Source organism: Chiloscyllium punctatum, chromosome 8, assembly GCF_047496795.1.
Source record: "Chiloscyllium punctatum isolate Juve2018m chromosome 8, sChiPun1.3, whole genome shotgun sequence".
Taxonomy (NCBI): domain Eukaryota; kingdom Metazoa; phylum Chordata; class Chondrichthyes; order Orectolobiformes; family Hemiscylliidae; genus Chiloscyllium; species Chiloscyllium punctatum.
The window spans coordinates 44,610,851-44,626,432 of record NC_092746.1 but is presented as its reverse complement, the minus strand read 5'-3'; the positions used below and the strand labels follow the sequence as shown (position 1 = coordinate 44,626,432).

At 41.0% G+C, this 15,582-nt stretch overlaps 1 protein-coding gene across 1 annotated transcript in view; it reads left to right on the top strand.

The window, feature by feature from the left end:
• The window catches only part of slc25a13 (solute carrier family 25 member 13), a 258,563-nt gene that overhangs the window by 83,412 nt on the left and 159,569 nt on the right, over nucleotides 1-15,582 (top strand). The gene's annotated exons all lie outside the window — the stretch shown is intronic.

Below are 15,582 nucleotides of genomic sequence, written 5' to 3'. Positions count from 1 at the left end.
AAATTCTCTTAACTACATTTAGTGACTTAGTGTCTTGTGTTGGAGATCTTTCGTTTTGTACCTGAATGTTAAGAGTAATGGTGACTGAAGGACCACATAGCACATTTTATAGTCATGCTGCTGAACAGTATTGGTTTGTGGATGTCACTTAGCAGATGATACCTGAAAATTTGTGGCTGTTCAAGTATCCCATGATCAAGCAATGTAAAGCTAAAAGGATACTTCTGTGCCTTATAAATTTAGATATCTTCCACAGCAGTAGATGAATATACAAATTGAAGATATTTCAGTTGCACGTTTCTAAACATTCTGTAAAGGAGCTCTGCTGGTATCTCTGAGGTTGACTCATTTATTTTGTTTCTATTTATTATCTAGATATGACTTGTATGTGTTAACCTATTACAACTGGCAGCTGCTGTTAAAAGTTTCTCTGCAGGTGTCTCTTTAATTGACATATGTTTAGTATACTCAACCAGAGTATGACTGTAATTTTCCAAATTATAATGAAAGGAAAATGGTGGTAGAAAACTGTCGGGTGAAAAAAATGGATGTGTATTTGAACCAGAAAATTATAGATTAGTGAATCTTTTGGTAAACTACTAATTTACAATTTCAGGTGTGCATTTGGAGAAATAAATGATAAATGGGTATCATGGATTTTGAAGATAAACAACTCATGGTTATTGAAATTCACAGAATTGTTCTGCAGAGAAAATAATCACAGTAAGATAAATGTGTTTATGTAGGCTTTCAAACTTTGCTGATGATGTAGGAATGGGAGAAGAATTGGAATGTTAGTCCTTCTGTGCTATTGCCATTAGGATAGGCATCTCATGAACCATGCTGGGAGCAATATTTTGGTGAATTGTTTAACCAAGGTTGTAGACAGTTTTAAACTAAGTTGAGGGAGGGTTCCGTTGAAAAGAATTTTAATGAATCAATAAGAAACAAGAGGTACCGAGCAGGGGAGAAGTGAATGATAATTTTAAGTGTGACAGGCAGGACCACAAAACATGTGTACAAGAGTGCCACAGAAACTAAAACCCAGGAAGAATAATAATGGTAAATAGTCAAAGCTTATGCTCTTTATCTGAACTTGTGCAGCATTTGTAACAAGGTAGATGAGTTGATGAAACAGTAGAAATCAATAAGTATGACCATCTGTGGTTAACAAAGGTGGTTAAGGAGAGTATCCAATCAAAACCAAAAGCATAAAGCAGCAAAAATCACTGGTTGTGTAGAGTATTGGGACTTATTTTAGGAACCAGCAGCAGATAATAAAACACTGGAGGGAAAAAGTTGATTATGAAAGTAAATTAGCAAGTAATATAAAAACAAACATCAAGAACTTCTAAAATAAGTGCAGGACCCTTAGAGGACACAATTGGGGGTAACACAGAACAGCGAAATGGCAAATAATTTAAATCCAATATTTAGTATTAGTCCTCACATTGGAGGAGCATAAACATCCCAAAGATAAGCTAATGGGTGGAAAGATCTTCTAATAATCTCTATCACAGGCTATCTCAATTTAAAAACTAATCTGACTAAATGCAGACGAGTTGCCAGGATCTAATGTCCTGCATCCAATCGTTTTAAACAAAGTGGCCAGTGAGATAGTGGAGGCATTAGTTGAAATTTACTGGATTCCTGAGGTGTGCCAGTGGATTGGAAAATTGCTAATGTGATGCTTCAGCTCAAGAGAGACAGAAAGCAGGAAGCTTGTATAGGCCAGTTAGCCTAACATCTGTCATTGGGAAAATCATAGAGTCCATTATTAAGGAAGAATTTGCAAGACATTTAAAGAGTTCTGTCTTTATTGGACTGTGAACTATCCACAAATAGTTTCCAGCATGGCTATTTAATTGAATAAACATGCAGTTGCACATCTCACTGTGCCTTACATCAAGATGGGCCTCTACTGACTAGCATGACAAAATACCTGTCTGTTTGCACTAAAAAGCACCTCAGGACTGCCATGCTAATAGTGTTTAACTCTGGCTGAAGTGCCCACACATTGCCTTGTGCCAGTTAATCAAAGGCATTGATAGTATGAGCACTCAAATAGGTGCTAAGTGAGCAAGTGGTACCTGAGCAAGGGAGCAACCTTGTGATGCAGTCTAGTCCGATCCATGAGCTGGGTGCTCGTCCTTGTGCACAAGGTACCTATGCTGCAGCCTGTCAGTGCAAGGTTTTGCTATGTCTTGCATTGAGCCCGCATGTCCTAAGTGGCTTGCCAGTATGTCAGAAGATCGTAAGGGGTTGGCAAATGCTGGTTACAAATTTCAGTGGACAAAGGATGCTTGTGCCTGATGCACATGGATCATGCTCTGAGATTTGGTTTGGTCATATGCAACATGTAGGTCATTTGGATCAAGCAGCAAGCTGAATCTGTTACGTAGTTCCTCTAATTTGCACATTGTGTTTCCATAATGTCTGGCTTGTATGGTGCCTTTAAAGAGAGAGAAATTTGAATATAAATGAGGTGAGTTGGACCATCAACAAAATGTTTAACAAGTAATAATCTTCCTTATTTGACAGTTAACCACTGCTTACTATTTTGCTTCAGGTCTGATGAAAGTTATTGACCTGAAACATTAACTCAGTGCTTCTGCATTGATGCTGTCTGACTTGCTAAGTTTCTTTGTACTTGTTTGTTTTCTTTAATTTTAGATTTCCAGCATCCATAGTAATTTTGATTCATTAGAGAGATGGAGGCATGAGGGCTATAAAGTTTTAACAACGTTGGTAGAATCAAGTTCTACATTATGTACATCCTTATTTGTAAAGATTTTTCCTAATCTCTTTGATTCCTCTTTTTTTTTGAAATTGGATGACTGGGGACAAGCAGATAAAATCTGGGACAAGAGTTGGTTTCTATGTTGGGAAATACTTTATTTCTTTCAGAGTTACTGGCCTTGAACCAAGTTGCTTAACACATGCTGATGAATGTGAATTGCCTACAGCAGTTCAAGAAAGAAATGGACAAATTCTTGAGAGATGAAGGTTTTTTTCCTGATAGAGGATTAGTCGTGAGCTAGTTGGGAAAAGTAGCATTGCCTATTTATAATACCTTGATTTGCTGCTGAATTATGTGGCTTTTTCTCCCAGAAATGGTAGATCCAATCTGGTCTGTTTATACCATAGCTGAGAATACTGTTGTTTACCATTGTCAAATCATCTCAAAGATGCTTGTTAAATATGAATGAAAAAATATTTTTAAGTAAATGCAATTCCCCTTGAAAATTACTGGTTTGAGTATTACGCTGACTCTCTTTCTGTCGACAGATAGAAAAGCTCTTTAATGTAATGTTGCACATTAACCACTTGAAAAAGGGCATGTTTAATACCTTTTGATTTAGCTTTGAGTGGGGTTGGGAGGAGAGAACTTGTGTTGTTGTAAGTAACATTCATCTCCTCATCTTTCTCTATTTTTCATCCATACCTTCAGGAGGGCATAGACATCAAGGCCAGTTGAGGCATAAGGGAGTTTGGCAAGATTGAATGGTATTCATTTTAATGCTAGTAATCTGATGAACAGGGCAGAGAGTCATACAGCACAGAAGCAGATGCTGGACCAACTAGTCTGCACTATCAGACATCCCAATCTGACCTAGTCCCATTTGCCGGCATTTGATCTGTATTGCTCTAAATCCATCCTATTCATCTATCCATCCAAATGCCTTTTAAATGTTGTAATTGTACCTGCCTCCACCACTTCCTCTGGCAGCTTGTTCCATACATGAACCACTATGGAATGGAAAAAGTTATCCCTCAGGTCCTTGAATCTTTTCCCTCTTACTCTAAATGTATGCCATCTAGTTTTGGACTTCCCACCCTAGGAAAAAGATCTTGGTTATTCACCCCATTCATGCCCCTCATGACTTTATAAACCTCTATAAGGCCATCTATCAGCCTCCAAAGCTCCAGGGAAAAAAGCCCCAGCCTATTCAACCTCTCCTTATAACTCAAACCCTCCAGTGCTGGCAACATCTTTGCAAATTTTCTCTGCACCCTCCAAAGTTTAACAACCAAGAGGATGACCAGAATTGTGCGCAGTATTCTAAAAGTGGCCGTATCAATGTTCTATATAGCTGCAACATGACATTCCAACTCCAATACCCAAATGTTCTGATCAATTAAGGCAAGTGTGCCAAATGCCTCCATCACCACCTAGTTTACTTGTGACTCCAAGGAATTATGCACTTGCATTCCTCGGTCTCACTGGTTTATATTTCTCTGGGTTTTATTTTACAGCCTTTCTTAAATAATGGCACAGCATAAGCCAATCTCCAGTCTTTCAGCATCTCACCTGTGGCTGTCAATGATGTAAATGTCTCAGCAATGGGCCCAGCAATCTCTTACCTCGCTTCCCACAATGTTTTGGGAAATAATGAGTTGAGGGCACAAATTAAAACTTCGGTATGATGTCATTGCTATCACTGAGACCTGTTTGAGGGAAGACCTGTTTGAGCCCTTCCTGATGAAGGGCTTATGCCCGAAACATTGATTCTCCTGCTCCTTGAATGCTGCCTGACCTGTTGTACTATTCCAACAACACCTTGTCAACTCTGATCTCCAGCATCTGCAGTCCTCACTCTCCCTGTTCGAGAGAGGGACGGGCTTGGCATTTCAATATTCCAGGACATAGGGTCTTCAGGTGAGACAGGGGAGGAGATGAAAGAGTAGTTTTGATTAAGGAATGTATTACAGCAGTGGAGGGGTTACATCTTAGAAGACTCCTCAAATGAAACCATATGGTAGAACTTAAAAAAGAAAAAGGAACAATCACATTGCTAAAAGTATACTATAGGTCCCGGAACTGTCCAAGAGAAATAGAAGAGTGGTTAGCACTGCTACCTCACAGCGCCAGAGACCCGGGTTCAATTCCCGCCTCAGGCGACTTGACTGTGTGGAGTTTGCACATTCTCCCTGTGTCTGCGTGGGTTTCCTCCGGGTGTTCCAGTTTCCTCCCACAGTCCAAAGATGTGCAGGTCAGGTGAATTGGCCATGCTAAATTGCCCGTAGTGTTAAGTAAGGGGTAGATGTAGATGTAGGGGTATGGGTGGGTTGCGCTTCGGCGGGGCGGCGTGGACTTGTTTCCACACTGTAAGTAATCTAATCTAATATGTAGACACATTTCTGGCAAATGTGAAAAAAATAGGCAGTAATAGGATATTCAACTTTCCTAACATTAACTGGGGTTGTCTTTGTGTGAAAGGTTTAGAGGAAGAGGGATTTATAAATTAATCCAGCACAGCTTTTTAAGCCAATATGTAGAAGGCCCTACAGGAGAGGGTGTGGTCTTGGACTTTGTTACCTAAAGTATCAGTGGTGCAGCAATTTTCAGACTAATCAAAGCTAAGTTTCAAGATTGTTATGAAAAAGGACAGGAGCGGGTCTGAAATCAAAGTTCTCAAGTGGGGTAAGGCTGATTTTTAAAAAAATATATATTTTTATTGAAGAACAGATTTTTAAAAAATATTACAACAAATACAAAACAATACAAAGAAAGAACACAAAAAAATTTTAAAAACCCAAACCACCCTCATGTACAAATGTATAAATGTATACAAAATGTATGAAAAACCCAACTAACAACTTCACTAAAGAAGTAACAAGCTAATAAATAATAATACAGCTCAGCAAAACAATACATTAACTCTCGAATATCGAGAGCATTAATTTTCACATTCATACATTTGCAGTTTCCCCTCTGTGGATATTGGACTTGTAAAGCACAATTGTTATGGCTGTACAAAAGCCCTTATTAGTGCGGCAGACAAATCTGTGTCCAGGTATGTAAAAAGGGCCACCATGTCTTATAGAAATTCTCAGTTTTGTGGTGTACCATACTTGTAAGAAAATCCAAGGGGATAACAATCTTAAACCAACCTGACAGACCCAGGGGATTTTCTGACATCTAGCCTAACGATATATTCTTTCTTGCGAAGAAAGTGAGGATGTTGAAAAGTTTTTTCTTATGTGCATCTACAGGAAATACACTGGGCAGGCCAAGAAGAGAAGAGATCTGGTCCTTCTCCACCCTAACACCCAAAATCTCCTCCATTGCACCCGCTCCAGTATGTTTGAAGCCTATCACAGGACCAGAGACAATGGTTAAGAGTGCCCGTACTAACTTTACACTTGGGGCATGTTAAAGATACCCCTGGTTTAAATTTTGACAAACGATCCAGAGCCAAGTGGACCCTGTGGAGAATCTTCAACTGTAAAGCATGGGTCCTATTGCAATTTTATATCTTTCTTGCGTTTTCCCAAATATCTTCCCATGCCTCTGAGGAGACCTCAAAGCCTAGCTCTCTCTCCCACACTCTGCAAAGTTGACCGAACTCAGCTACCGCTGCTGCTGTCCCCTCACACTTGATGGTATAAAGTGCTGACAGAAAGTGTACTCTTAGCACAGTACACCCTCCTCTCTATCTCGAATTTGTAGGGATCAGTCAAAAGTGTAAACTTTGAATAAAATCCCTGACTTGGAAAAAAAAGAAAGAGATCCCTGCTAGATCCACGCTAACTGATCAAAAGCCATCATTGTGTCTCTCTCAATGCAGGGCACACCCCTAGCTGCCAGTATTTGAATCCTGATTCCATCATTCCCAGTTGAAAACCCGGCTCCCAAGTATAGGCATAAGAAAATGTTTTACCAATATTGCCTTCTCTTTGCCGAATTGCCCTCTATGCTTTAGCAGTATTGCTAACTATTGGGTTATGGCAATGTTCCTTAATTGTCCTCATTTTGTCCAAAAGTGGCAAGCTAATAAGGGGGCACTTTGCCTGAGAGGTTTTGATATCTAACCATTTGAAACAGGGTCCCCACAAACCAATCACTCACGTAAGATAAAAGTGAGCTTAGCTGATAGTTAATGGTTGATGTGAGACAATTGTAGTTTGAATAATTTAATAAGGGGCCGCTTATGATGCCAAATAAAAGAACTGAACCAGTCGTTCAGTCTCCTGAATGTTTGCTTATCAAAAATCAGCAAGAGCATTTGTATAGGATACAACAAACTATGGGGGAGAATATTCATTTTAATAAGAGCTATCTGACCTAACCATGAGACCAGAAGTGCCTCACATCTTTGAAGATCTTGTTTGATTTTGTTGAATAATTGAACAACATGAGCTTTAAACAACTGATCAAGAACTGCAATGATGAATATGGCCAAATAGATAAACCCCCCCCCCCGCTATGACCACTTAAATGGGAATTGAGATTCGCCCTCATGACCTAGCACCTTCGTAAGACTACCCACAGGTATAACCTCTGATTTTGCAAAATTAATCTTGTACCCCAAAAAGTGCCAAACGAGCTGATACATTGTATTGGGTGAGGCACCAAAATTGCTGGATTTGACAAAAAAAATGAGGACATCGTCCTCATGCAATGAAATCTTATGTAGTTTTGACACCACTTCTGGAGCTGATTGGAGTCCCTATGAATGGCCTCTGCCAACTGTTCAATTACCAATGTAAAAAGCAATGGCGAAAGGGACAATCCGGCAGATACTAAAATTGCTTCATTGTACCCCATTGGTGATGGCTGCAGTGAGAGGGTCGCTGCAGAGAACTTTTATCAATCTTACAAAGGCTTCACCCAAGCCAAACTGCTGTCGAGTATAAAAAAGGTACGGCTATTCAACTTGATCAAATGCCTTCTCAGCATCTAGAAAAAATACCAGTCTCTGTATTGACTGGTATTGACACGCTTGAATTACATTAAGCTGCCTTCCAACATTATTGGAGGATCTGCTGCCCCTGATGAAGCCCATATGGTCCTCTTTAACAGTAGAAAGTAACACAATTTCCAGCCTTAACACAAGAGTCTTAGAAAGGATTTCCAAGTCAACATTTAAGAGTGAAGTGTGCCTTTAAGAAGCACAGTACTCTGGGACCTTCCCTTTTTTAAGAATAAGTGAAATATCGGCATCTCTCAGGGATGGCGGGAGATGATCATGACTGTATGAGTCATTGAACATGTTGAGCATTGGGCCTGTTAATCTGCTTATAAATTTCTTATAAAGTTCCCTGGGATGTCCACCAGGACCGGGTGACTTTTCACTCTGAAGCTGCTTCACAGCCTCCTGCACCTCATGCTCTGATAAGGGGGCGTTGAGAAAAGACTATTGTTCGGGGGTCACACCCAGAAGCTCCTGATCCTTGGAAAAAAGATTCCACCTTGGCCTGCCCCTCCTCACAACCCTCAGATTCATATAATTCAGAATAAAATCTGAAATGCTGCATTCATCTTTTTGGAATCACATGTTAGCTTCCCAGACTGTTCCCTAATCGACATAATAGCTTGAGGGGCACTACTTCTCCTGGTGAGATATGTTAGGTACTTGCCTGGTTTGTCACCATGCTAATATAACCTTCGTTTTGCCAAAGAAAGCTCCTTTTTTGCTGTCTGTGTGAGCACGGAATTCAGTGCAGACCGCAGCGCCATAATCCTCTGTAGCTTGGCCAATGAGGACCTGTCAAAGTAACCTGCGTTAAGGAGACTTTGCTGCTCGCCCTTCTGCCGCTTCCTACTGGCAGAGTAGGAGATAACTGACCCCTGGCATAGGCTATGGCAGTTTCCCAAAGGACAGATGGGATACTAATTGAGCCTGAATTAATGCTTAGGAACGCTCTAAATTCCTTGGAGAAGTACACCACAAACCTACTATCCTTCATGATAAAGGGATCCATTCGCTAGTGCTTCAGGCCCACTATAGCATTCTTAACCTTAACCAACAGGTACAGTGGAGCATAACTGGAGATAGTAATATTACCAATAGTACAAGATGCCACCAAGTCCAGGTTTGCCGCAGGGGTCAGAAAAAAAAGCAATCCTAGTGTGACATCTGTGTGGATAAGAAAAAAACGTAAAATCCCTGCCTGTAGGATGGAGATGTCTACAGACGTCCACCAACTCTAACTCCACACAGAGGTCCACTAATTGTTTAGTTTGTATAGAGGGTATTGGGGGGCCTTTGGGCAACCTGTCTACTGTGGGATCCATGAGACAATTAAAATCTCTCCCAACGACAATATGCTGAGACTCGAGACTGATCAATTTAGAAAACGCATCTACCAGAAATTTGAGGGGATAAACCGGAGGCTAGTAAACATTTAAAACATCATATTCTTCCCTGTTTATCAGGGCTTTGAGGATTTCAAACCTCTCATGTATGTCTTTAACACATTCTAGTAACTTAAATAGGAGATTCCTCCTAACCAGTATAGCCACTCCCCTACTTCTGGTGTTAAAAGATGAAAAAGACTTGAGAGTACCTTTTTCCTCTTAATTGGTGAGTAACTCCCCTTGATGTTCCAGGTACACCATTTAATCAAGTCATTAGCCATAACCTTCTGTAGTAACACTTAGATTCCAAAGAGGCGGAACCCAAATTATGCATGTAGGTTTGCTCGCTGAGGTTCGTTTTCATACATTTCGTCATCATAACTAAATAACAGCTTCAGTGAGGATGAAGTACTGGTGGTGTAGCCTGCTTTCTATTTATATGTTTGGGTTTCCTTGGGTTGGTGATGCCATTTCCTATGATGATATCACTTCCTGTTCTTTTTCTCAGGTGGTGGTAAATGGGATCCATGTCAATGTGTTGGTTGATAGAGTTTGATTGGAATGCCATGTTTCTAGGAATTCTTGTGTGTGTCTCTGTTTGGCTTGTCCTAGGATGAATATGTTGTCCCAGTTGAAGTGGTGTCCTTCCTCATCAGTATGTAAGAATAATAGTGAGAGTGGGTCATGTCTTTTTGTGGCTAATTGGTGTTCATGTATCCTGGTGGCTAGTTTTCTGCCTGTTTGTCCAATGTAATGTTTGTTACAGTTCTTGCAAGGTATTTTGTAAATGACATTAGTTTTGCTTGTTTTCTGTATAGGATCTTTCAAGTTTATTAGCTGCTGTTTTAGTGTGTTGGTGGGTTTGTGGGCTACCATGATGCCAAGGGGTCTGAGTAGTCTGGCAGTCATTTTAGAGATGTCTATGATGTAGGAGAGAGTGGCTAGGTGTTCTGGACACGTTTAGTCCGCTTGTTTGGGTTTGTTGCTGAGAAATCTGCAGTCTGTGTTCATTGGGTACCCGTTCTTTTTGAATACACTGTATAAGGGATTTTCCTCTGCGTAGTTCCTCTGTGCTGCAGTGTGTGGTACCTCATTGAAATAATATTCTAATGCAGCTTCGTTTGTGGATATTGGGATGATTGCTTCTGTAGTTCAGTATTTCGTCCATGTGTTGTTTTCCTTCAGACGCTGTAGAACTCGAATGACAAATCACCGAGCCTTAGTGTCGCAAGATCCATTGAACATAAAAACCACATAAACTAAAACCACTACATTTAAGAAACCTGCAAAGCTATCAAAGACTCTATACAACAAAAACAAACCAACATATTGGGGCGGCACGGTGGCTCAGTGGTTAGCACTGATGTCTCACAGCTCCGGGGACCAGGGTTCAATTCCCGCCTTGGGCAATTGTCTGTGTGGAGTGCACATTCTCCCTGTGTCTGTGTGGGTTTCCTCTGTGTGCTCTGGTTTCCTCCCACAATCCAAAGATGTGCAGGTCAGGTGAATTGGCCGTGCTAAATTGCCCATAGTGTTTGGTGCATTAGTCAGGGGTAAATATAAGGTAGCGGAATGGGTCCAGGTGAGTTACGGGCCGGTGTGGACTTGTTGGGCCGAAGGGCCTGTTTCCATACTGTAAGGAATCTAAATCTAAATAAAGCGCCAATGGCGTTGAATAGGGAAACTCACCCCCTGCCCAAAGGGGGCGTCGACCCATCCCAAACCCCAACTTCCCATCCCGCTTTCAGTATAGCAGCCAGGGCATTTAAATACCTGAACCAGGCATAAACTGCCTGTAAGTAGGCATCTAGTCATTCCAACCATTTTTTCTCCTTCTAGCTAGAGCCGCACCACAAACACAAGCAGCATAGAAAGAAAATACACCATGGAATAACAATGTGAACAAAAATATTTTGAAAAAGAAAGTCCCCACCCATCCTTTGGTATAACATAACTTTAGAAGCTGGAAGTAAACATCCCAGCCACCTCTGAGCATAGTTTACACCAGATTATGACCAATAAAATATAGGAAAAGAAAGCCCTGACCGGACTTTTTATTTTAAAGAAGAGACATACCCAAACCATATTACTTTTTGCACATACTAAATTGTCCAGATTAAGTCAGTTTGTCCACAAAGTCTCTTTCCTTCTCTGACGTGTCAAAGCGATGTACAGATCCATCTAAGGTGTTCCGAAGCACCGCTGGATACCTCAGGGAGTACTGGGTCCTGAGCTCCCTCAGTCGTTTCTTGATGCCAACATCGGATTTTCTTTTCTGGATCACTGCTGCTGAGAAGTCCTGAAAGAACATGATCTTAGGGCCTTCGGATCCTTCCCCTGGATTCTGGAAGCTTCCACGATTCTCTCCTTATCTCTATAGTGATGAAACCACACCAAGATAGGACGAGGACGTTGGTCCAGACCTGACCTCTGCGCCATGAGCCGGTGAGCCCTCCCAAGCCTCAAGCTTCCTATTCCAGCCTCCAAGTTATGGAATTTCGAGAACCAGTCTCAATAAATTCCACCGGTCGCTCACCTTCCTTACCCTCCGGCAGACTGACAATCCAAATTTTTTTTGTCTTCTGCCCCTGTTCTTGAGGTCATCAAACTGGTCAAGCAAATTATGGATCTGTTTCTCCAGGGCCTGGATCCTATCCTTGGAGGAACCGGTATCAGCTTCCACCACTCTGACTCTGCGTTCTACCTCATCCATCCTTTTATTGTGGTCTCCCAGCTGCTGTTTATGCCTTTGCAGCACAATAGAGATCGGGGCTGTTTCTCCTCTGTCTGCTTCCCCTACATCTCACGAGATTTTGCGAGCTCTTTCACCAGGACTGCAGCCTGGCCTCGGACATACCTGCTCTTTTCTTCGGCATCCCTGGATGGTGAAAACAGAGGTAAGTTGTTATCAAACAGTTTCCTGGGACTCCACGGCTTTTCCAAATTCCCAGGATTTCGCCATGGTCTGGGGAGGGTAGGTTAGGACTTCGTCCCGCTTGCAATGTGGTGGGGAGCTCTGCAACATGATCTTTTTAGATTGTCGCTATCTTGGATCCCAGGGGAAGGCTGATTTTAATAAGATCAAATATGATTTAGCCAGACTGAACTGGGAAGCAGACACTTTTTAGGTTAATCTGACTCAGAACAGTGGGATGCATTCATACAGAAAATATGGAGAGAACAGGACCAACATTTGCCAATAAAGAAGTAGCATAGAACAATCACATTCTGTAAACAATGGGATATCAAGGAATATGCAGGATTGGATGAAGAAAAAGGAAAGCTTATAGTAAGTATCAAGGGTTCAAAACAGCAAAAGCTGTAGAGTAATGCAGAATGGGCAGGAGGAATGTTAAAATGGAGATTAAGAGAGCTAAAAGGGGGCAAGCAAGGATGCTGGTAGGTCTATTAATGAAAAATCCTAAGTTGCTTTACAGGTATACTGAATATAAAAGGCTAATGATGGAAAGGCTAATGAATGGACTACAGTAGTAAATTTTGCATGGAGCCAGAATATGTAGGCAGAGTTCTAAATGAGTATTTTGAGTCAGTGAGAGGAGAAAATACGTGCATTGAACTCATGGAGAAGGTCTGTGATACAATTAAATTTAGCAAAGACAGGTTGGAGGTTCTAAGTAGTCTCCCCTTGGGCAGGACATATGAGGGAATACATGATAAATGTAAGGATCCTGTGAAGCGCTAAGGATCAGAAGGGCCTTTGTATTTATTTTTAAAAATCTTTGGATTCACTACTTAGAACACGATACCCCTGTTAATGAAAGCCAAAACACCACAGATATAAGACTGACTGGTCTGTAATTGCCAGGGATTTCCCTATTGCCCTTCTTGAAAAGAGGAACAACATTTGCCTCCTGCCAATCCTCCAGTACGACTCCTGTGGAGAGTGAGGAGGCAAATATCCTCGCCAGTGGCTTAGCAACCTCTCTCGCTTCCCGGAGCAGCCTCGGATAAATCTGGTCTGGCCCTGGAGACTTATCAATCTTAATGTTTTCCAAAATTTCTAGCACATCATCTTCATCAATCTTGATCTGGTCAAGACTGTATCCCAAGTCCTCTTAAGTTTTCATTTACAACAAGTTCCCTTTCCATGGTGAAAACCAAAGCAAAAAACTCATTTAGGGCTTCCCCTATCTGCTCAGACTCCACGCACAAGTTCTCACCGCTATCCCTGGTCAGCCCTACCTTCTCCCTGATCAGTCTCTTATTCCTCACGTATGAGTAGAACACCTTTGGGTGCTCCCTAATCCTTCTTGCCAAGCCTTTTTCGTGCGCTCCCCGGCTCTCCTCAGTCCATTTCTGTGCTCCTTTCTAGTAAGCCTGTAATTCTCTAAAGCTGTGCTAGATCCTTGCTTCCTCCACTGGCATCTTCCTTTTGACGAGAAAATCCTCTTCTCGCCATCCAAGGTTCCTTAATCTTACCCCTTACCTGTCTCAGAGGAATAATTCTACTTATTCTGTGCTGTGTTATTGTTTCTTCTGTATAGTAGCTAATGAAGTCATCCTTTGGTTAACTCAAGCCTGGTTAAATTGGCTCGTTTTAAAAGATACTTTTCTTCCCAGAAAAGCAAAGTTATCTATAAGGGGAGGGATCCCTTTTGAATTAACCTTTTTGCAACCAATCAAGGGGTGGGTAAATAAAGAAAGAGAGTCAGTTCAACCTGCCCTCACCTGGCAGCTAATGATTTGGAGGTATACTGTCTGGAACGTTAACAAATTGGGGAACATTACTTTGGATTGATTGTGATATCTGTATGAAAATATTGCTGTCAATCAAAGGAATGTCTAATTTTAAAAAGAATATTAATAAGGGAACAAATTCATAAATGTGGGAATCCTTGTCTTAAAAACCATTGGCAGATGGCCACCATTTCATGCTGTCTCTTGCCCTCTGTGTGACAACTGAGGGAGAGGGTAAAGATTTGGAGATCTAACATGCTAGATGTGTGCACAATTTGCATGTGATGTGTATTTCCTGGCTTCCACATAGTGAACGGGGAGCCCCTGACTTCCACATGAAATAGATGAATGCATGCAACTGTTACATATGTTTTGGGTGAAATTGAGCATTAAAGGTTGTGAAGCTGTCTCATTAAATAAGGTTTGTCTTGAGTTAATTTTCTACGGTTTGGCAGGAGTCTGCTGTTGGCTCCGATATTAGCCATATGACCCAGTAACTAGTAGAATTGGCACTTCTGTATGCCCTCAGTGTTGAAGGGAGCCCCAAGATTTCCATCACTATCTGGTTTGCCAATTCCCAGACAAAGTCCTACAGTTTCCAGTGTAGACACAATAGACTGAATCGTATCCTTTTGCACCATTGCCACTTCCATGTGTTTAAATTGTATGTTTCAGTACATGAGTAAAGAAATCTTTCTGCAAATATATAGAGCCTTCGTGAGATCATGCTGAGAATATAGTATACAGTTTTATATAATATCGAAGGAAGGATATAACTTGCATGGGCTGGTGAGGTGGGGTGGGGGGGGAGTTGCAAGAAAGGTTTAGCAGACTGAATTCTGGGATAATGATGTTGTTCTAAAATGGAAGATAGAGGAGACTGGGCTTTTTCTTTTGCACATAGAAATATGAAAAGTAATCACACTTAAAGCATGCAAAGTTTTTAAGAGGGTTCAACAGAGTTAAATTCAGAAAGCATGGCCTCGAACCTAGGAACAGAGTACCAGAGTAGGAAGTAGGCCATTTATGATTGAAATGAGGAATAATTGTTTTACTTGGAGGTAGTGAACCTTTGGAATTCTGTACTTCAAACATTTACAGAGGGTCAGTCATTAAGTATACACAAAAGCGAGATTAAAACAGGATTAAGGATAGCTGGGATAATGGGATAATGTCGGAAAATTGAGAAAATGACCTTAAGATGATCAACCATAATCTAGTTGAATGGCGGAACACTCAACAGGCTGAATGACCCACCATTGCTCCAATTTCCTGTGTTCTTGTAAATGCAAACTAGAAGAATAGATGAATTGTGCTGAGGTTTGCCTAGACATGCTGGAGCAAGGGGAATAGAAAGAAAAAAAAATGGGGGCCTCACATGGCAATATGTATTGGTTATTTCATTATCTATGGTATGCTTTAAAATCACGAAATTCTAGAAGAACCTGGTGTAATTGCTCGGATATTCCTTCAAGGAACATCTTCCACTGACTGCTGGAGTATCTAGATCCAAGGTGAACATTCCCTGGTTTAAATACTTGCAAACACCTGCTCCACAGCAAATGCATCTTATTTATCGATATATCCTGTGGAACAGCTAGTTTCTATGTAAATTTAAATTAATTTTTGCCTTGTTAAAACCAAAAGGAATTTCTTGAATAATATATATTTAACTTCAGTCTAGCACATGAAATCTTTGATCAACAGTACGTTGTGCTGTGTCCTTGACTCAGATTTGAAGCACTACAGAGACTGATGAAATATTCTATTAAGAATTTGGCCCCCAATTTCCATTGTGG